This window comes from Rhinoderma darwinii, chromosome 2 (genome assembly GCF_050947455.1).
Source record: "Rhinoderma darwinii isolate aRhiDar2 chromosome 2, aRhiDar2.hap1, whole genome shotgun sequence".
Lineage (NCBI taxonomy): Eukaryota > Metazoa > Chordata > Amphibia > Anura > Rhinodermatidae > Rhinoderma > Rhinoderma darwinii.
Window position 1 is genome coordinate 208,783,221 of NC_134688.1, and position 22,725 is coordinate 208,805,945.

General features: G+C 42.5%; 1 protein-coding gene across 2 annotated transcripts in view; it reads left to right on the forward strand.

The window, feature by feature from the left end:
- The first annotated feature begins 342 nt into the window (after positions 1-342).
- The window catches only part of NXPE3 (neurexophilin and PC-esterase domain family member 3), a 42,877-nt gene continuing 20,494 nt past the window's right edge, over positions 343-22,725 (forward strand). For both annotated transcript variants that reach the window (XM_075852801.1, XM_075852802.1), the window contains exon 1: positions 343-694. The gene's annotated coding sequence lies outside the window, so the exon portion shown is untranslated. The remainder of the gene's footprint in view (positions 695-22,725) is intronic.

The following is a 22,725-nucleotide window of genomic DNA, read 5'->3' on the forward strand; positions in this document are numbered from 1 at the left end:
AACCACGTACCTTATACTGTGGATTGTCACAGATTTGCGATGCACCCTGTGAAAACCCAGCCCTAGGCTTAGTTGGCATATAGGCTAAAAACTGTGCCAGGATGCGTTTTTTTTTATCTCCTACATGTTTTATACTAAAACCACATTAAAACTTTTCAAGGCAAATAGCTAGCTGAAACCAGCAGAAAAACATGCCTCAGTGCCAGGCTGACACTAGCCTTCATGGGTACCACAACTTTGAGCAGGCAGAGTAATCACGTTTCTGGCCAAACATATCTGCATCCACAATATACAATGAACGGCCTAAACCTTTGCAGTCATTAGTCCCTGTGCCCACGATGAACCAGGCTGGGCACTCCCGTGCTTTGGAGGGCGCCTACCTCGTTGTAATATGTCTTTCCCTCACCACCCGACTATTGAAGCTGGACCGGCCCCGGCTACCTCCTACACAGCTCCCCCGCCTCACACAGCAGAGAGGAGGAGCCTACTTCACCCGCTATGTACTAGGCCTCATTACACTTCAGCCATTGTATACCGACAGTGCACGGAGAAATCGCTGTATTTGTGACTATTTGCTTGGTTTAGGTGGCGGATTCCTACATGAGCGGTGCTGCAGCCCGGGAGCACCGAGTGCTAGCAGAAGGGAGTTCACATTGGGAAGAGGCACCTGCCATGGTACCTCCCGGCTGTACAGGTGAGCAGAGATTTGTATTGTATCAGGTAGCCGTACAGCAACTGTATGTGCAGCAGATAATGCGCCGCCAATGCTTGGTGTTTAGCTACTGGTACTACAGTACTGGGCAGAATTACTACGACTAGCATATTTGCCAGTCTGCCACTCACCCTTATATAACGAGTAGCAAATGCTATATCCTCCAGTAGGTATTACCAAACCGTGCCAAGTATTATTTGTATTGAGTCGTCATCGTCCTTCGCAGTACACTGTGTTTGTATCTGACATGTTCACAATAGTGGTGGAAAACTTTTTCACAAGGTCTGCTTCACACCCTTTTTTGCTTGTAAAAAAACAATGAATTTCAAGCATTTTTCAATGCATTTTGTTTAAAATTACGGATGAAATTGCAGGCCAATTAATTTTTATAGACCACGGACACCTTTCTGTATATTTGCGGATGTGTGTTCGTGCCATAGAAATCATCTGCAAATTATAGAACATGTCCTATTCCTGTCTGCAATTGCGGCACGGACTCGCCCATAGAAGTCTATGGACACTTCCGCAATTTCGGAAGGCTACGTATTTGCAGATCCGTGTTTGCAGACAGTAAAAACCCTTCCGGCTGTGTGCATGATGCCCTAGGCTATGTTCACACAGGGCGGATATGCTGCGTAAAAGCACACCGCGTATCCGCCCTAGACGCCGCAGGGTATTCCGGCCGAAAAACGGAGGCAATTTGTCGTGCAATTTTTCGGCCAGGATTGTCTGTTGCAGAAAACTGCACGTAGGAAAAAAAAAGTTTAAAACTTAAGCCATGGCGGCGTGTCCCTGTGCCAGCCTCCCAGGATGACATTTCATCCCATGTTGCCGCTGCAGCCTGTGATTGGGACATGGAATAAAAAGTCATCCCAGAAGTCTATGGGGCTCCCGTAATTACGGGTGACTACGTGTGTGCACCCGTAATTACGGGAGGGTTGCTAGGCGACGTCAGTAAATAGTCACTGTCCATCGTGCTGAAAGTGTTAAACGATCGGCAGTAACTGTTTCAGCACCCTGGACAGTGACTACCGATCACAATATAGATAAAGCTGTAAAAAAAAAAAGACGTTCATACTTACCCAGAACTTCCTGCTTCTTGCTCCATTCCTGCCGCCCGGGATGACGTTTCAGCCCATGTGACCGCTGCAGCCAATCACAGGCCAATCACAGGCTGCAGCGGTCTCATGCACTGCCGCGTCATCCAGGGAGGTCGGACTGGATGTCAAGAGAGAGACGCGTCACCAAGACAACGGCCTGGTAAGTATGAATTTCTTTTACTTTTATTACGGAAAGGGCTGCCCCTTCTCTCTATCCTGCACTCCTAGAGAGAAGAGCTGCCGATTACTGCAGTGTAATTTTGCAGCCAAAAACGTGCCCGTAAATACGGGTGACACCGGACCCGTATTTACGGGCACGGGTCCGTAAATACTGGTGCAATACGGTTCGAATACGTGCGACCAAGGACCCATATTTACGCCAGTATTTACGGGTGGACAAAAATACGGTCGTGTGCATGAGGCCTTACAACATGGCGGCAGAAAAAATACATTCTTTTAACAAAAGTAATTTTATTGTGCAAAAAGTTGTAAAACAAAAAAGTTCTATAAATTAGGTATCGCTGGAATCGTACTGACCCGCAGAATAAAGTTAACATGTAATTTATAACGCGTGGTGAACGCGGTATAAAAAAAACAATGTCAGAATTGCTGTCTTTTTGGACATCTTGCCTTCCAAAAAAAGTGCTCAAAAATTCACATGTAACCCAAAATGGCTCCAATAAGTCAGGAAAGAGAAATATGCAGTTGTGCAGCCCCGAGGGGAACATTTCTTCTGTTTCAAGAGGCGATTTATCAAGGCCCTAAAATTAGGCAACCAGGAAGGGTAGGGCCCAAACATATCCGCTGGAAGCGAGGGTGGCCGTATTATACCAGGACAACACTTTCCCAGCAAAATTACCTAAACTGCAAAGGTGCCGAGTGTCGACCAAAAGGGGGATAAGAAAGGACATTTATCAGTGCGACACCGGCCTATGCAGAAAGGATTGAGCACAGTGTAACAAATATCTATGGATTATTTGACACCATTATTATACCACCTAACTATGCCCCTGATATACTCTGCCCAGCTTACATGTACCCCCACACTACAAACTGAAAATACCAGAAAAACATCAAACAAAACTACTACCAAGCAAAATCGATGCTTCAAAATCCAAATGGCGCTCCCTCCCTACTGAGCCCTACAGGGTGCCCAAACAGTTACTTCCACATATATGGCATCACCAAACCAGGGAGAACCCTTTTAACAATTTTTGTGGTTTGTGTCTCCGGTGGCACAAGCTGGGCACGACATATTTGCCACTGAAATGGCATATCTAGGGAAATATGTCAATTTTTACTTTGCACCATCCGCAGCGCATTCATTTATGGAAAAGACCTGTGGGGCGAAAATGCTCACTACACCCCTTAGTAAATGCCTTAAGTTGTGTAGTCTCCAAAATGGGGTCACTTCTCAGGGTTTCTTTTATTATTTCACATCAGAGCTCTGCAATTGTGAACCAATACTTTGTAAGTCGCCAAATTAGAGCTCAATTTCACATGGTACTCTTTCACTCCTGAGCCCTGTCGATCTTCCAGGCAAAAGATTAGGGCCACATGTAGGGTGTTTCTAAGGCCTCATTTACACGAGCGTAATATATACGCGCGTGCGACACGCATGATTTTCACGCGTGTCGTACGCACCTATATTACTCTATGGGGCAGTGCAGACAATGCGTGAATTGACATGTTCTATAATCGTGCGTTTTTCGCGCATCACGCACCCATTGAAGTCAATGGGTGCGTGAAAACCACGAAGGTCGCACGGAAGCACTTCCGTGCGAACTGCGTGATTCGCGCAAGAGCTGTCTGTCAAACTGAATGTAAACAGAAAAGCACCACGTGCTTTTCTGTTTACAAACATCCGAACGGAGTGTCTTAGAGATGAGCGAACCGAACTTCACCGGGTTCGGCCGAACTCGTTTTGACCGAACCCGGCAGGAGACAGTCACTGTCCAGGGTGCTGAAAGAGTTAAACTGGTTCAGCACCTTGGACAGTGACTTCCGATCCCAATATACGTGAACGTGTAAAAAAAAAAAAAAAAGTTCTGACTTACCGATAACTCCCGGCTTCTTCCTCCAGTCTGACCTCCCGGGATGACAATTCAGTCCAAGTGACAGCTGCAGCCAATCACAAGCCAAGCACAGACTGCAGCGGTCACATGGACTGCCGTGTCATCCAGGGAGGTGGGGCCAGATGTCAAGAGAGGCGCGTCACCAAGAACGCGTCAACAAGGACGCGTCACCAAGGCAACGGCCGGGAAGTTCTCGGTAAGTACGAACCTCTTTTTTTTTTTTTAACAGGTTACTCGATATGGTGATCGGAATTCACTGTCGAGGGTGCTGAAAGAGTTACTGCCGATCAGTTAACTCTTTCAGCACCCTGGACAGTGACTGACGTCGACTAGCCTCATCTCTATGATGGCGGCTGCGCGAAAATCACGCAGCCGCGCATCATACACTGATGACACACGGAGCTGTCAAGTGCCTTTTGCGCACGCAAAACGCTGCGTTTTTTTGCGTGCGCAAAACGCACATGCTCGTGTAAATCAGGCCTAAAACTGGGAAACACAGCATAATAATTAGAGAGCTGTCTTTTCATGGTGGCACAAGCTGGGCACCACATATTGGCATATCTATGGAAAAATTCCCATTTTCACTATGCAACATCGAGTGCACACTAATTTCTGCAAAAGACCTGCGAGGTTAAGATGCTCACTACACGCCTAGATGAATACCTTGAGGGGTGTAGCTTCCAAAATGGGGTCACTTCTGGGGGGTTCCCCACTGTTTTGGTCCCACAGGTGCTTTGCAAATGCGACATAGCGCCCAGAAACCAATCCAGTAAAATCTGCATTCCAAAAGGCAAACGGCACTCCTTCCCTTCTGATCCTTAGGCCGGATTCACACGAGCGTGTGCGTTTTGCACGCACAAAAAACGTGGCGTTTTGCGCGCGCAAAAGGTCCGTGCGTCATCAGCATATGATGCGTGGCTGCGTGATTTTCACACAGCCGCCATCATTATGACACTCTGCACGTGGTGCTTTTCTGTTTTCATTCATTTTACTACTGTTGCGCGAATCACGCGCAGCACCTGGAAGTGCTTTCGTGTGCCGAGCGCGATTTGCACGCACCCATTGACTTCAATGGGTGCGTGCTGCGCGAAGCATGGCCAAATATAGGACATGTCGTGCATTTCGCGCAGCGGACATACACTGCGTGAAATTCACTGACCGTCTAAACGGCCCCATTCATTAACATAGGTCCGTGCGACGCGCGTGAAAATCATGCGCATAGCACGGATGTATTGTACGTTCGTCTGAATAAGCCCTTACCGTGTGCCCAAACAGCAGTTTATGACCACATATGTGGTATTGCCGTACTCGGGAGAAATTGCTTTACAAATGTTGCGGTGCTTTTTCTCCTTTTATTTCATGAGAAAATGAAATTTTTTTTAGCTGAAGCTACGTCTTATTGGAAAAAAAAATTATTTTTATTTTCACTGCCTAATTCTAATAAGATCTATGAAACTCCTGTGAAGTCAAAATGCTTACTACACCCCTAGATGATTTCCTCAAAGGGTGTAGTTTCCTAAATGGAGTCAGGTTTTGGAGTTTCCACTGTACTGGTCCCTCAGAGGCTTTGCAAATGCGACATAGTGCCGAGAAACCAATCCAGCAAAATTTGCTCTCCAAAAGCCAAATCGCACGCCTTCCCTTCTAAGCCCTGCAATGTGCCCAAACAGCAGTATATGAAAACATATGGGGTATTTACATACTCTGGAGAAGTTGCTTTACAAATGTTGGGGACTTCTTCTTCTTTATTCCTTGTGAAAATTGTTTTTTGTTTTTTTTTTCGCCAAAACGATACCTTATTGAATTTTTTTTTTTACATTTTCGAGTCCAAATTCTAATAAAATCTATGAAATACCTGTGGGGTCAAAATGCTCACTACACCCCTAGATGAATTCCTTGTGGGCCAAGGCGAAACTATAGGGGTCGCAATTGCGACCGGGCCCCGAAGCCAGGGGGGCCAAGGCCCCCCCGCACCTAGTCAATGAAAAGTTACTATAGTGGCTGGGGCCTATGTAATAAACTACACTGGCCCCTGTTACTATAGTAACTGACAGTACTTCCCCCCCCCCCCCCCGCTTTCTGGAGCACAGCTGAGGTCCTGACATCACAGCGATGTGTGCGGCGCATGACGTCACGACGCTATGCACTGCGCACAACATCCTGGCCCTGGATGGAGTGAGGACCTCCGCTGCGGCCAAAGAGTAGGGTAAGATTAATATTACTGTCTGCTGAAGCTGATGGGTCGGGGTCTGACTCCCGGGACCCCCCGCCAATCAGCTGTTTTGAAGGGGGTGCAGCTCTTATACGAGCGCTACTTCCCCTTCATTCCGGTCACTTTCTCATACTGTGAATCGCCGACACGGACGTGTCAACGATTCACATTGTGAGCAAATAAAGGAAATGAAGGGGAAGCAGCGCTCGTACGAGCGCTGCACCCCCTTCAAAACAGTTGATTGGCGGGGGTCCTGGGAGTTGGACTCTGACCCATCAGCTATTGATGGCCTATCCTGAGGATAGGCCATCAATGTTTAGGGACTGGACAACCCCTTTTAAGCCTACTATGTGTTAGGCTTAGATACAGGGCTCCAGCAGACAGTAATCTTATACTGTATAAGATTATGGTTTGCTGCACCCTGTATCTAAGCCTACCTTAGACCCCATGCACCTGACCGTGTTCGGTCCGTGATATACGGTCCGCATGTCGGCCGCATGTCCTGGACCGAGCACAGTGCAGTGAGCCGGGTCCCTAGCATCATACTTACCTATGACGCTAGGTGTCACTGCCTATCCACGGAACTACTGTCCCGCACTGTAATCATGTTTTCATGATTTTCACCTAGCGTCATAGAGAAGCATGATGTTAGGAGCCCTGCACTGTGTTCGGTCCGGGACATGTGGCCGACATGCGGACTGTATATCACGGACCGAACACGGTTGTGTGCATGGGGCCTTAGGCTTAAATACAGGGTCCAACAAACAGTATCACACATTCACATGGGCCCTGTATCTAAGGCCCGGTTTACATCAGCGTTACCCTTCCGTTGAGGGGTTCCGTTGGAGGTTTCTGTCATGTTAACCCTTCAACGGAAAGGCAAACGGAGACCTTAGCTTCCGTTTCCCTCACCATTGATATCAATGGTGATGGAAACGTTGTTAATGGTTTCTGTTGGTTACAATTGTAACAGGGCTCCGTTGTTTTGACGGAATCAATAGCACAGTCGACTGATGGAAACCTCCAGCGGAACCCCTCAACGGAAGGGCAACGCTGATGTGAACAGGCCCTTTCTGTTGAGGGGTTACCTGATGGAAACCTCTGACAGAAGCCCTCAACGGAAGGGCAGCGGTGATGTGAACAGGCTCTTACTAATGTATTTTTTTTTTTGTGTTTGTGTTTTTTTTACAGATTCAGTCATTGGACTATGTCGGACTCGAGGACTACTTTTATTATGGCTTTATTTTTTTAAATTATAAATAAAATGGTTAACGAGGGTTGTGTGTGAGTTTTTTTTATTTCAATAAACCTATTTTTTCTATGTCTTTGTAATTTTTTTTTACTTTATCGCTACCGCATTAGTTAAGGCCGCTGACTGATTGACAGCGTCCATTACTAAGGCGGGGCTTAGTGTTAGATGGTGAAAAGCCTAGCACTAACCCCCATTATTACCCTGGTACCCACCGCCACCAGGGCTGCCGGGAAGAGCCTAGTACGATCCAGTACCCGTCCATCTGCAGTGATAGTCGGGTAGGAACCAGTACCGACCATCTGTAGCGATGGTTGTCCACTGGGGCTTTATTAGGCTGGGAAAGGCCAAAAACAGTGGCCCTTCCCACCCTGGTAATGCTAGCCTGTTGCTGCTGTGTTGTATCTGGCTTGTTATGAAAAATAGGGGGGGCTAAAAAAAAATAAATAATAATTGGAAAGAACGGTGTGGGGTTCCCCCATTTTTATAACCAGTCAGATACAACACAGCAGTATCAACCCAGCATTACCAGGGTGGTAAAGGCCACTGTGTTTGGGCTATACCAGCCTGCGGCCGCGCCAATATCCCTCCATCACTACAGATGGTCGGGTACTGGATTGTACACGGCTCTTCTCGATACCCCTGGTGGCGGTGGGTACCGGGGTAATAATGGGGGTTTGTGTTAGCCTCTTCATGTGTAACTTTAAGCCCCGCCTTAGTAATGGATGTTGTCAATCAGCCAGCAGCTATTACTAACGCAGTAGTAGTAAAGTTAAAAAAAAATACAAAGACATAGAAAAAATATTTAATTGAAATAAAAATCCCACACACAATCCTCATTAACCATTTTATTGAGAATGAAAAAAATGCTGTTATCGCAGTAGTCCAACAACCGAACACGTAAAAAAACACAAACGCACAAAAAGAATTAGTAACACACAAAAAAAGCAAAACAATTTGTATACTTACCTTTCCTGGGTCCAGTGCTGGAGCTGCAATGTCAGCGAGCTGGGCCCTATATCTAAGCCTATCATGTGTGATGCTGTACGCTGAGCCACTATATTTAATCCTATCCATAGCTATAGGGTTGTAGTGCTATAGATATGCTGTCTCCTACATACACATATATATACATACATACATACATACACGCACACACATTTTTTTGGGGGGTTATATGTATTGGGCCTTTTTTCCCTGATGTTTTAAGACCTTTGTGATGCCCCTGGCTGCTAGTGCTGCATCGTTGGGTCACTTAGGAGACCCAGCGATGCAGCTGAAAGCTGCGGGCCATCGGCCCAAGAAGAACCTTTGCATCGGGGCCCATGAGCCTTTAGCTACGCCCCTGCTTGTGGGGTGTAGTTTCCAAAATGGGGTCTTTTTTGGGGTGTTTCCTTTGTTTTGGCATCACAAGACCTCTTCAAACCTGACATAGTGCCTAAAATATAATCTAATAAAAAGAAGGCCCCAAAATCATCTAGGTGCTTTTTTTTTTTTGCTTGGGAGGCCTGTGCTTTGGTCCATTAGCACACTAGGTCCATATGTGGGATATTTCTAGAAACTGTAGAATCTGGGCAATAAATATTGAGTTGTGTTTCTCTGGTAAAACCTTCTGTGTTACAGAAAACCATGAATTAAAAATTTCTGCAAAAATAAAGAAATTTTGTACATTTTACCTCTATTTTGCGTTATTTCTCTTGAAACGCCTAAGGGGTTAAGAAACTTTCTAAATACTGTTTTGAATACTTTGAGGGGTGCAATTTTTAAAATGGTGTGATTTATGGGGGTTTGTATTGTATGGGCCTCTCAAAGCCACTTTGTTTACATACACCTTAACGGTCCACAGTCATTAAAACTCAGTTTTTCACAATTCCTGACATATGATCGTAGTACACATTTCCTCTATTAGGCTTCATGCCCACTTGAGTCTTTTTCTTCAGGGTGCTAGCCGTTTTTCAGACGGCTAGCACCCTGAACCATTCATTTCAATGGGGCCATGCACACCTCAGTGTTTTTGACGGTCCCGTTGCTCCGTTCCGACAAAAGTAGAGCATGTCCTACTTTGGTCAGAGATTCCATGACCGTGAGGCCCATGCAAGTCAATGGGGCCGTCAAAAAAACTGAAGGCACACGGAAGGCATCCGTGTGCCGTCCGTGTGTGACGGAGCCATTGATTAGCAACGGCCGGGCGGCGGGCAGAGGTACACCTACAACAATCCAGAAGGAAAAGGCTCAGCACTCCTTGTGGAACATGAAAAAATCTTCTTTATTGGTTAAAATAGATAGCCAGCGGAAGACTGAACAGCAAACACTGGACAAGAAACATAAAATATACCTTCCCTCTGACTCGTTTCTAGCTCTCATCAGCCATTACTCATAGATAGGGGAAGGAATGAGAATGTCTGGCTAAAATAGCAGCCAAGACAAAAAACACCCACTTTGATCAGGTGTATGCAATTATCACAGAAGTGGATGACATATGAAACATACAAAATTGTATAAAATGCAACTATAAAATCTCAAGCCAAACACAAAAATACAAAATGTGCGTTATAAAATGTTAGTAGTTCAGAATAAGATCATTTCTCACATTTAAACCATTGGGGACTATAGTGTTCAACATGAGAATCCAGTAATGTCAACGATTTAAAAGTGCTCTCCTATCATCACCACCTCGCACTGGTCTATTATCTCTTTCAATTCCTGAAAACTCAAATCGCCTTGGTGCATAAGACTAAAATGTTTGGATGCATTGGAAGGATTTCTAACTCCAGGATTAGTAGCTCCATTGAGATGTTCTCTAATTCTAACCTTAAGGGAGCGACGCACCCAACATTAGATAAATTACAAAGAGTACAATTTATTTGGTAAACTACATGCCGTGTGTTGCAATTGATGAATTGTTTAATTTTATGTATAGATCCATCAATGGCTGAAATAACTTCTTTAGTTTGGTGTGCATAATAGCAACACATGCATAGATTTGCTCCACAAGGATAAAAACCCTTTGACGACAGCCACGAATTCTGTTTGGATGAAAATTGCGTTAAACTAGGTGAAAGCATAGAACCCAAAGTAGGTGCTCTCCGAGAGGAAAATTTACAACCTGGCTCTAATATCTGGCATAAGCCCTCACCTTGAAAGAGGACTGGTAAATATTTGGACACTATAGATCGTATCGTATGATATTCTTTACTGTACGATGTAACAAACGCAAGAGATGACTTTTTGTTATTTTTATGTGTATGCTTTCTTTGTAGTAAATCACAACGTTTTCTGTCCTCACCCAAATTAATAGCCCTATCCAGAGTCCATTGAGGATAACCTCGATTTTTTTTTTATTTTTCCGTGTGTGACGGAGCCATTGATTAGCAACGGCCGGGCGGCGGGCAGAGGTACACATACAACAATCCAGAAGGAAAAGGCTCAGCACTCCTTGTGGAACATGAAAAAATCTTCTTTATTGGTTAAAATAGATAGCCAGCGGAAGACTGAACAGCAAACACTGGACAAGAAACATAAAATATACCTTCCCTCTGACTCGTTTCTAGCTCTCATCAGCCATTACTCATAGATAGGGGAAGGAATGAGAATGTCTGGCTAAAATAGCAGCCAAGACAAAAAACACCCACTTTGATCAGGTGTATGCAATTATCACAGAAGTGGATGACATATGAAACATACAAAATTGTATAAAATGCAACTATAAAATCTCAAGCCAAACACAAAAATACAAAATGTGCATTATAAAATATTAGTAGTTCAGAATAAGATCATTTCTCACATTTAAACCATTGGGGACTATAGTGTTCAACATGAGAATCCAGTAACCCTCACGATTTAAAAGTGCTCTCCTATGATCACCACCTCGCACTGGTCTATTAACTCTTTCAATTCCTGAAAACTCAAAACTACTGGTATCGCCTTGGTGCATACGACTAAAATGTTTGGATGCATTGGAAGGATTTCTAACTCCAGGATTAGTAGCTCCATTGAGATGTTCTCTAATTCTAACCTTAAGGGAGCGACGCACCCAACATTAGATAAATTACAAAGAGTACAATTTATTTGGTAAACTACATGCCGTGTGTTGCAATTGATGAATTGTTTAATTTTATGTATAGATCCATCAATGGCTGAGGTAACTTCTTTAGTTTGGTGTGCATAATTGCAACACATACATATATTTGCTCCACAAGGATAAAAACCCTCTGACGACAGCCACGAATTCTGTTTGGATGAAAATTGCGTTAAACTAGGTGAAAGCATAGAACCCAAAGTAGGTGCTCTCCGAGAGGAAAATTTACAACCTGGCTCTAATATCTGGCGTAAGCCCTCACCTTGAAAGAGGACTCGTAAATATTTGGACACTATAGATCGTATCGTATTATATTCTTTACTGTACGATGTAACAAACGCAAGAGATGACTTTTTGTTCTTTTTATGTGTATGCTTTCTTTGTAGTAAATCACAACGTTTTCTGTCCTCACCCAAATTAATAGCCCTATCCAGAGTCCATTGAGGATAACCTCGATTTTTTTTTTTTTTTTTTTTTTTTTTTTTAAACGATTACAAATTTTATTTGTTTCTTCCTTATACACCTGTTCAGACGAGCGGTTTCTTTTAGCTCGTAAAATTTCTCCAACCGGAACACCCTTGATGGTGTGCTCCGGGTGGCAGGACTTGCCATGCAAAATTGCATTACCAGCAGTAGGCTTGCGATAGGTGCCAGTCTGAACAGTCTCTAGGCTGGAAATACCACTTAGAGTGAGATCCAGGAACGTAATTTTTTGACAATCATAAGCATAGGTGCATGTCAAACCAAATGGATTATTATTTATGTAGTTGATGAAGTCTGGTATGGTGGCCACATCTGAGGACCAGATAATGATCATGTCATCAATGTAACGACCATACCAGACCAGATCAGAAGCAAAAGGATTGCTTTCAGTGAATAGAAAGCACTCCTCCCACCATGCTACATATAAATTGGCAAGCGAAGGGAAAAATTTAGCTCCCATAGCTGAGCCTCTTTTTTTAATATAATAGCAACCATGAAATATGAAATAGTGGAGAGAAGATGCTTTATTGCCATAATAATAAAATTTTTGAGATCTAGAGAGTATTTGGAATATCTATCTAAATGGTATAGAACTGCCTTTAAAGCCAATTGATGAGGGATACATGTATACAATGCTTCAATGTCACAAGTTATCCATACAAAATTATCCTGCCATTTGATACTTTCTACAGACGATAGCACATGTTTTGTATCCTGGAGAAACCCATAGCAACATGTAACCAAAGGTTGCAGTAATGTATCTACCCACTCGCTATGTTTCTCATTCAAGGAACCAATACCTGCCACTCTGGTCTCATAGGGGGCGGGAAGCGATCCTTATGGATTTTAGGCAAAGAGTGAAAAATAGGAATAACCGGTTTCTCAACGGGCAGAGGTACACATACAGACAGATACTGCACTAATCGGAAGCCCCTTCTCTCTGTCAGCACTGATAGAGAGAAGAGGCTGCTGATCAGTGCTGGAACGCAGCGATACTAAGAAAAATAAGTTCATACATACCCTGGCCGTTGTCTTGGTGACGCATCCCTCTTCTGACATCCAGTCCGACCTCCCTGGATAACGCGGCATCATCTCAGGAGGCCGGACTTGAGGAAGAAGCAGGCAAGCAGGGAGTTCTGGGTAAGTAGTAACTTTTTTTTGTTGCAGGTTTTTTTTTAATGAACCATTAATCTATATTGTGAGCGCCGCACATGGTACTCACTGTCCAGCGGTAGTCTCTGTCCAGGGTCCTGAAGAGTTAAAGGGCTGCACTGATCGGCAGTAACTCTTTCAGCACCCTGGACAGTGAGTACCTCTGGAAACTGAAACACGGAAGTGTACACATGGGAAGCACACTGTTCCAATCACGGACACACGGATCCGTGAAAAACGGTGATGGAAGTGTGCATGAGGCCTTAGGTTAGTTAGGATCACTACTATATATCAAGAATGTGAATGTGAAATGTCAGCATAATACTAGAGCCAATGGTTTATTTCAGCTTTTATTTCTTACATCGCATACCCAGTGGCTCAGAAGTGGTTCGTATTTGACAGCATTGCCTTTACATTGTGTAACTTGGGTCACACGTTTTGGGTTTCCGTCCTCAAGCTTTTCACAACAAGTTGCTTGAATTTTGGCCAGGTTTGTAGGCCTCCTTGCTTGCATACACTTTTTCAGTTCTGCCCATACACTTTTGATACTAAAGAGGTCAGTGCTTTGTGATGGCCATTTCATTACCTTCACTTTGTTCTTCTTAACCCCTTCCCGCCACAGCCACTTTTGGACATAATGACAGAGCCTCATTTTTAACCCCTTAACCTCTGCGCCGCAACTGTACGTCCTGCAGAGGGCTTGCTTCCCGCATCAGGACGTACAGTTGCGGAGTAGTTCCCGGCGCACACTGTCTTAACGGACAGTGTCTGGGAACCGGGAGGTCAGCTGTCCCCGACAGCTGACACTCCAGTCTTGCCGGTCAGCGGACCGTCGCCGCTGATTTCGGCAATTAACCCCATAAATGCGGCGACAGATTGCGTTTGCCACATTTAAGGGGTTTGAAGCACGTCGGCAGCCCCCACAAAGTGATTGTGGGGGCTGCCGATGCTTGACATGGCAATCGGAGGCCAGACAAAGACCTCCGGGTTGCCATGTACGGAAGCCTCGTACTCCGAGGCTTCCTGTCAGTGTGACTGTCACGTCACAAAGACCGAATACATTACACTACACAGGTAGTGTAATGTACTCTAGCAGCGATCAAAGCTTCAAGTCTAAATGTCCCCAAGTGGGACAAGTGAAAAAAGTAATACAAATGTTTTAAAAATAGTGTAAAAATAAGTTATGTTATATAAATAAACTGCTTTTTTTCCAATAATAAGACTTTCATTATAGGAAAAAAATGAACACGTTAAAAAAAGTACACATATCTGGTATCACCGCGTTCGTAATGACCCCAACTATAAAACTGTAATGTTATTTTTCCCACACGATGAACACCCCAAAAAAAATCATTAAGAAACTACTCCAGAATCGCAATTTCTTTTTGGTCACCACCCCTCCCAAAATAGAGAATAAAAAGTGATCAAAAGTCGCATGCACCCGAAAATAGTACCGATAAAAACTACAACCAGTCCCGCAAAACACAAGCCCTTACACAGCTTTTTTGACTGAAAAATAAAAAAGTTATGGCTCTCAGAATATGGTGACACAGAAATTAAATTATTTTATAAAAAAGTGATTTTATTGCGCAAACACTGCAAAACATAAAAAAACCTATATACATATGGTATCGCCGTAATCGTATCGACCCGCAGAATAAAGTAAAATCGTCATTTATAGTGCACGGTGAACGCCGCAAAAAAATTAACTAAAAAACATTGTCAGAATTGCTTGTTTATGGTCACCCGGCTTGAAAAAAAATGTAATAAAAAGTGATAAAAAAAATCGCATGCACCCCAAAATGGTACCAATGAAAAGTACAGATTGTCCCGCAACAAATATGCCCTCACGCAGCTCCGGTGGTGAAAAAATAAAGAAGTTCTGGCTCTCAGAATATGGCGACGCAAAATATGCAGAGTTTTCCAAAAGCGGATAAGATCGGGCGCCAATTATCAGTGCGACACCGGCCACATATCTATGAATTATTATTTATTTACCACATTATTATACCCTCTTATTATGCCCTGATGTTCTCCGCACAGATTACATATACCCCCACATTATAAACTGAAATACCAGCAAAACCCAAAACAGAAAAACTACCAAACAAAATCTGCGCTCCAAAAGCAAAATAGTGTCCCTCCCTTCTGAGCCCTGCAGCGTGCCCAAACAGCAGTTTGCGCCCACATATATGGCATCGACATACCCGGGAGAGCCCGCTTAACGTTTTATGAAATATTTGTCTTCAGTGGCACAAACTGGGCACAACATATTTTGCACTAAAATGGCATATCAGTGGAAAATTGCAATATTCACACCATCCATGGTGTATTAACCCCTTTGCGCACTATGACTTAATAGCACGTCATGGTGCGGGGGTTGATGTATGGAGCGGGCTCACATGCTGAGCCCGCTCCATACGCTGCGGGTGTCAGCTATGTATTACAGCTGACACCCAGGACTAACGGACCGGAACAGCGATCGTGTGGTTACAGAACCCTGTAAAAATAACAATATACTGCAATACATTAGTATTGCAGTATATTGTACCAGCGATCCAATGATCGCTGGATCAAGTCCCCTAAGGGGACTAATAAAATGTGTAGAAGAATTCAAGTTATTAGTAGTGAGAAAGAAAAAAGTTTAAAGTTAAAAAAACAAAAACCTTTTCCCATTTTTCTTCTAAAGTAATGTAAAAAAATAAACAAAATTGGTATCGCTACGTCCGCAAAAGGACAAACTATTACAATATACCATTATTTAACTCGCACCGTAAAAAAACGTAAATAATTTAAACCGCCAAAATCACTGTAGTTTTCGTTTTTACCGCATGGCGAAAGCTGTAAAAACGAAAACCCCAAAAAATGGAATCAGATTTTTTTCCTATATGTTCCTATTTTTTTCAGTTTCCCAGTACATTTTATGGTACTTTAAATGGTGTCAATAGAAACTACAATTCCTCCCGCAAGAAATAAGCCCTCACATCACTGATGGAAAAAGAAAAATGTTATGGCTCTTGGAAGGTGAAAAACGAAAATAAGAAAGCAAAAAATTGATCAGTCCTGAAAGGGTTAATTCATTTCTAATGAAAAAAAACTTTAGACCACATGTGGGGTATTTCCGTACTCGGGAGAAATTGCTTTACAAAAATTTTTTTTTTTTTTTTTCCTTTATCCCTTGTGAAAATGAGAAAATTCAACATTTTAGTGGAAAAAAATTGTGATATTTATTTTCACGGCCTAATTCGAATAAATTCTGCAAGAGACCCATGGGGTCTAAATGCTCACTATACCCCTGAAAAATTCCTTGAGGAATGTTTCCAAAATGGGGTTACTTGGGGGGTTTCCACTGTTTTGGTCCCTCCCCAGGGCATTGCAAACGTGGCATGGCACCGAAAAACAATCCAGCAAAATCCATGCTCCAAAATCCAAATGGCGCTCCTTTCCTTCTGAGCGCTGCCATGGGTCCAATCTGCCGTTTATTACCACATATGGGGTATTGCCGTAATCAGGAGAAAATGCTTTACAAATGTTGGGGTTCTTTTTTTCCTTTATTCCTTGTAAAAATATAACATTTCTATGCTTTTTCAGAAAAAAAGTAGATTTTCATTTTCACTGCCTAATTCCACTAAATTCTGCAAAAAACCTGTGAGGTCAAAATGCTAACTATACCCCTAGTTAAATTCATTGAGAGGTGTAGTTTCCAAAATGGGGTTGCTTTTGGGGGGTTTTCCCTGTTTTGGTCCCTCCAGGGCGTTGCAAACGCGACATGGCACCGAAAACCAATCCAGCAAAATCTGTGCTCCAAAATCCAAATTACGCTCCTTCCATTCTGAGCCCTGCTGTGGGTCCAATCAGCAGTTTATTACCACATATGGGATATCGCTGTAATCGGGAAACATTGCTTTACAAATGTTGGGGTGCATTTTCTTTATTATTCCTTGTAAATATTAAAAATGTCTGTTTTTTCAGAAAAAAAGTAGATTTTCATTTTTACAGACTAATTCTAATAAATTCTAATAAATTTAGCGAAAAACCTGTGTGGTCAAAATGCTAACTATACCCCTAGATAAATTCCTTCAGGGGTTTAGTTTCCAATATGGGGTAACTTTTGGGGTGTTACCACTGTTTTGGCACCACAAGACCTCTTCAAACCTGACAAGTTGCCTAAAATATATTCTAAAAAAAAGGAGGCCCAAAATACACTGGGTTCTCCTTTGCTTCTGAGGCCTGTGTTTCAGTCTATTACCACACTAGGGCCACATATTTCTAAGAACTGCAGAATATGGGCAATAAATATTGAGTTGCATTTCTCTGGCAAAACCTTCTGTGTTACAAGTTTTATTAGAAATGAATTTCGGCAAAAAAAATAAACTTTGTAAATTTCGCCTCTACTTTGCTTTTAATTCCTGTGAAACGCCTAAAGGGTTAAAAGACTTTGTGAATGCTGATTCGAATACCTTGAGGGGTGCAGTTTTCAAAATGGGATGAATTTTGGCGGATTTTCTAATATATAAGGCCCTCAAAGCCACTTCAGAACTGAACTGGTCCCTGAAAAAATGGCCTTTGGAAATTTTCCTTTAAAATATGAGAAATTGCTGCTAAAGTTCTAAGCCTTTTTAACGTCCTAGAAAAATAAAAGGACGTTCAAAAAACGATGCAAACATAAAGTAGACATATGGGAAATGTTAACTAGTAACTATTTTGTATGGTATTACTATCTGTTTTATAAGCTGAAATTATCGACCAAATTTTTCCCCTAACATAAAGTACAACATGTCACGAGAAAACAATCTCGGAATTGCTTGGATAGGTAAAAGCATTCCAACGTTATTACCACATAAAGTAATACATGTCAGATTTGAATAAATCGTCTGTGTCCTGAAGGCCAAAACAGGCTGGGTCCTGAAGGGGTTAAGGATGCAGCCTTGTTTTGGCCTTAAGGGCGGATTCAGATGAACGTGAGCGTTTTGCGCGCGCACAAAAACGCTGCGTTTTGCGCGCGTGACAGCTCAGTGTGTCCTGTTCATACGGATGCGCGGTTGCGTGCTTTTCGCGCAGCCGCCATCATTATGACACTCCGTTTGGATACAGAAAAGCACGTGGTGCTTTTCTGTTTACATTCATTCTTTTATGCTGTTGCGTGATTAACGCTTGTACCACAGAAGTGCTTCCGTGGGGCATGCGTGATTTTCACGCACCTATTGACTTCAATGGGTGCGTGATGCACGAAAAACGCCTAAGTATAGAACATGTCGTGAGTTTTACGCAGCGGACTCACTCTGCGCAAAACTCACGGACTGTCTGCACTGCCCCATAGACTTGTATTGGTCCGTGCGACCCGTGTGAAAACCACGCGGGCTGCACGGACGAAAATCACGTTCGTGTGAATCCACCCTAAGGCTCAGAGCCCATTTTTGAAATCGGACATATTTCACTTTATGTGGTAAGAACTTCGGAATACTTAAACCTATCCAAGCGATTCTGAGATTGTTTTCTCGTGACACATTGGGCTTTATCTTAGTGGTAAAATTTGGTCGATATATTCAGGGTTTATTTGTGAAAAATTGCACAATTTTAAGAAAATGTTGAAAAAATTTCATTTTTCTGAATTTAAATGCATCTGCTTGTAAGGCAGATGGTTATACCACACAAAACAGTTACTAATTAACATTTCCCATATGTGTACTTTAGATTTGCATCATTTTTTGAACATTCTTTTATTTTTCTTGGACATTACAAGGCTTAACCCCTTCCCGCACCTGGACGTAACTGTACGTCCAGGTGAGCAGTAACTTTGCGCACCTTGGCGTACAGTTACGTCCGCGCTTTAACAGTTAACCGCCGCGCGGCGCTACACCGCAGCGGCGGTTAACTGTGCAGGGTGTCAGCCCTGCTCTCCCCGTTGCCGATCAGCGGCCTGTCGCCGCTGAAATCGGCAATTAACCCCTTCGATGCGGTGGTCGATTGCGATCACCACATCGAAGAGGTTTACAGCGGATCGGCAGCCCCCCACATGTATTTGCGGGGGCTGGCGATCCTTATCATGGCAACCAGAGGCCAGACAATGACCTCCGGGTTGCCATGTACGGAAGCCTCGGAGGATCAGCCCCCGGCCGTCCTCCGATGCTTCCTGTCAGTGTGACTGTCACGTCACAATGACAGTTAGAACACATTACACTACGTGTGTAGTGTAATGTGTTCCAGCAGCGATCAGAGCTGCCAGTCTAAGTGTCCCCTAGTGGGACAAGTAAAAAAAGTAAAAAAAAGATAATAAAAATGTTTTTAAAAAGTGTAAAAATAAAAGTTAGAAGTGACATAAACAAAGAATGCTTTTTTTCCTATAATAAGTCTTTTATTATAGGAAAAAAATTAACACGTTAAAAAAAGTACACATATTTGGTATCGCCGCGTTCGTAACGACCCCAACTATAAAACTGTAATATTATTTTTCCAGCACGGTGAACACCGCAAAAAAAATAAACAAAAAACAGTGCCCGAATCACAATTTTTTGGTTACCAACCCTCCCAAAATATACAATAAAAAGTGATCAAAAAGTCGCACGTACGCCAAAATGGTACCAATACAAACTACATCCCGTCCCGCAAAAAACAAGCCCTTACATCGCTTTTTTGACTGAAAAATAAAAACGTTATGGCTCTCAGAATAGGGTGACACAAAAATGTATTTATTTTATAAATAAGTGATTTTATTGCACAAACGCTGCAAAACATAACAAAATTATATACATCTGGTATCGCTGTAATCGTATCGACCCGCAGAATAAAGTATAATGGTCATTTATAGCCCAGGGTGAAGGCCATAAAAAAACGAATAAAAAACATTGTCAGAATTGATGGTTTTTGGTCACCTTGCTTGCCAAAAAATGGAATAAAACGTGATCAAAAAAATTTCTGGTACCCCAAAATGGTACCAATGAAAACTACAGATTGTCCCGCAAAGAATAAACCCTCACACAGCTCCGGTGGAGAAAAAATAAAACCGTTCTGGCTCTCAGAATATGGCGATGCAAAATGTGCGGAGTGTTCCAAAAGCAGATAAGATTGGGCGCCATTTACCAGTGCGACACCGGTCACATATCTGCGGATTATTATTTATTTACTGCATTATTATACCCTCTTATTATACCCTGATGTACCCCGCACAGATAACATGTACCCTGATGTACTCCGCACAGATAACATGTACCCTGATGTACCCCGCACAGATAACATGTACCCTGATGTACCCCGCACAGATTACATATGCCCCCACATTACAAACTGAAACACCAGTAAAACCCCAAACAGAACAACTACCAAGCTACATCTGCGCCCCAAAAGCCAAATGACGCTCCCTCCCTTCTGAGCCCTGCAGCGTGCCCAAACACCAGTTTACGTCCACAGATATGGCATCGCCATACCCGGGAGAACCCGGTTAATATTTTATGAGGTATTTGTCTTCAGTGGCACAAACTGGGCATAACATATAGTGCACTAAAGTGGCATATGAGTGGAAAATTGTAATTTTCACTCCGCACCATGCGCTGCGCATTAACCCCTTCGCGCACCACAACATAGCATGTCTTAGTGTGGGGGGTGATGTATGGAGCGTCTCACGTGAAAAATAAAGAATTTAAAACGGCAAAATCGCTGTTTTTTTGGTCACCTTCGCTCTAGCTAAAAATGTAATAAAAAGTGCTCAAACAGTTGTATGTACCAAAAAATGGTACCAATAAAAACGACCGCTCGTCCCTCAATAAATAAGCCCTCTTACCGCTCTATTGACTGAAAAATAAAAAAGTTGTGGCTCTTCGAACGCGGGGAGGAAAAAACTAAAAATGAAAAGAAAAAAATGGATCAGTCCAGAAAGGGTTAATTACTTTCTAATGAAAAACTATTTATGACCACACGTGGGGTATTGCCGTACTCGGGAGAAATTGCTTTACAAATGTTGGGCAGCTTTTACCCCCTTTATCCTTTGTGAAATTGAAAAAAATGCAACATTTTAGTGGAAGAAATGTTGATATTCATTTTCATGGCCCAATTCTAATAAATCCTGCAAAAGACTTGTGGGGTCTAAATGCCCACTATACCCCTAGATAGATTCTTTAAGTGTTGTAATTTCCACTTTTGGTGGGTTTCCACTGTTTTGGCCTCTCAGGGGCTTTGCAAATGCGACATGGCACCCAAAAACCATTTCAGCTAAATTTGAGCTCCCAAAGCCAAATAGCGCTCCTTGCCTTCTAAGCCCCGCTGTGGGTCCAAACAGCACTTTATTACCACATATGGCGTATTTACGTAATCGGGAGAAGTGGTTTTAGAAATGTTTGGGTGCTTTTTCGCCTTTATTCCTTGTAAAAATTAAAAATGGCTACCTTTTTTCAGAAAAAAAGTCGATTTTTACCTTTACAGAATAATTCCAATGAATTCAGCAAAACAACCGTGTGGTCAAAATGCTAACTTTACCCCTAGAAAAATTCCTTGATGAGTGTAGTTTCCAAAATGGGGTCACTTTCCGGGGGATTCCACTATTTTGTTCCCTCCAGTGCAATTCAAACGCGACATGGCACTGAAAACTATACCAGCAAAATCAGAATTTCAAAATCCAAATGGTGCTCCTTCCCTTCTGAGTCCTGCTGTGGGTCCAAACAGCAGTTTATTACCACATATGGGGTATTGCTATAATCAGGAGAAATTGCTTTACATATGTTGGGGTGTTTTTTCTCTTTTATTCCTTGAAAAAATTACAAATTTCTACGTTTTTTCAGAAAAAAAGTAGATTTTCACCTTCACAAACTAATTCAAATAAATTTAGCAAAAAAAACTGTGGGTTCAAAATGCTAATTATACCCCTAGATAAATTCCCTGAGGGGTGTAGTTTCCAAAATGAGGTCACTTTTGGGGGTCTTTATTGTTTTGGCCCCACAAGACCTCTTCAAACCTGACATGGTACCTAAAATATATGCTAAAAAAAAGGAGGCCCCAAAATCCACTAGGTGCTCCTTTGCTTCTGAGGCCGGTGTTTCAGTCCATGACCGCACTAGGGCCACATGTGGGGTATTTCTAAAAACTGCAGAATCTGGGCAATAAAAAATAAGTTAAATTTCTCGGGTAAAACCTCCTGTGGTATAGAAAAAAAATTATTACAAATGAATTTTGTAAAAAAAAAATGAAATTTGTAACTTTCACCTCTACTTTGCTTTAATTCCTGTGAAACGCCTAAAGGGTTAATACACTTTCTGAATGCTGTTTTGAATACTTTGAGGGGTCCAGTTTTCAAAATGGGGTGATTTATGGGGACTTTCTAATATATAAGGTCTTCAAAGCCACTTCAGAACTGAACTGGTCCTTGTAAAAATCACCTTTTGAAATTTTCTTGAAAATATGAGAAATCGCTGCTAAAGTTCTAAGTCTTGTAACGTCCTAGAAAAATAAAACAATGTTCAAAAAACGATGCAAACATAAAGTAGACATATGGGTGATGTTAACTAGTGACTATTTTGTGTGGTATTACTATCTGTTTCACAAGCAGATACATTTAAATTGAGAAAAATGCTAATTTTTGCAAATTTTCTCCAAATCTTGGTGTTTTTTACAAATAAATATTGAATTTATCAACCAAATTTTTTCACTAACATAAAGTACAATATGTCACGAGAAA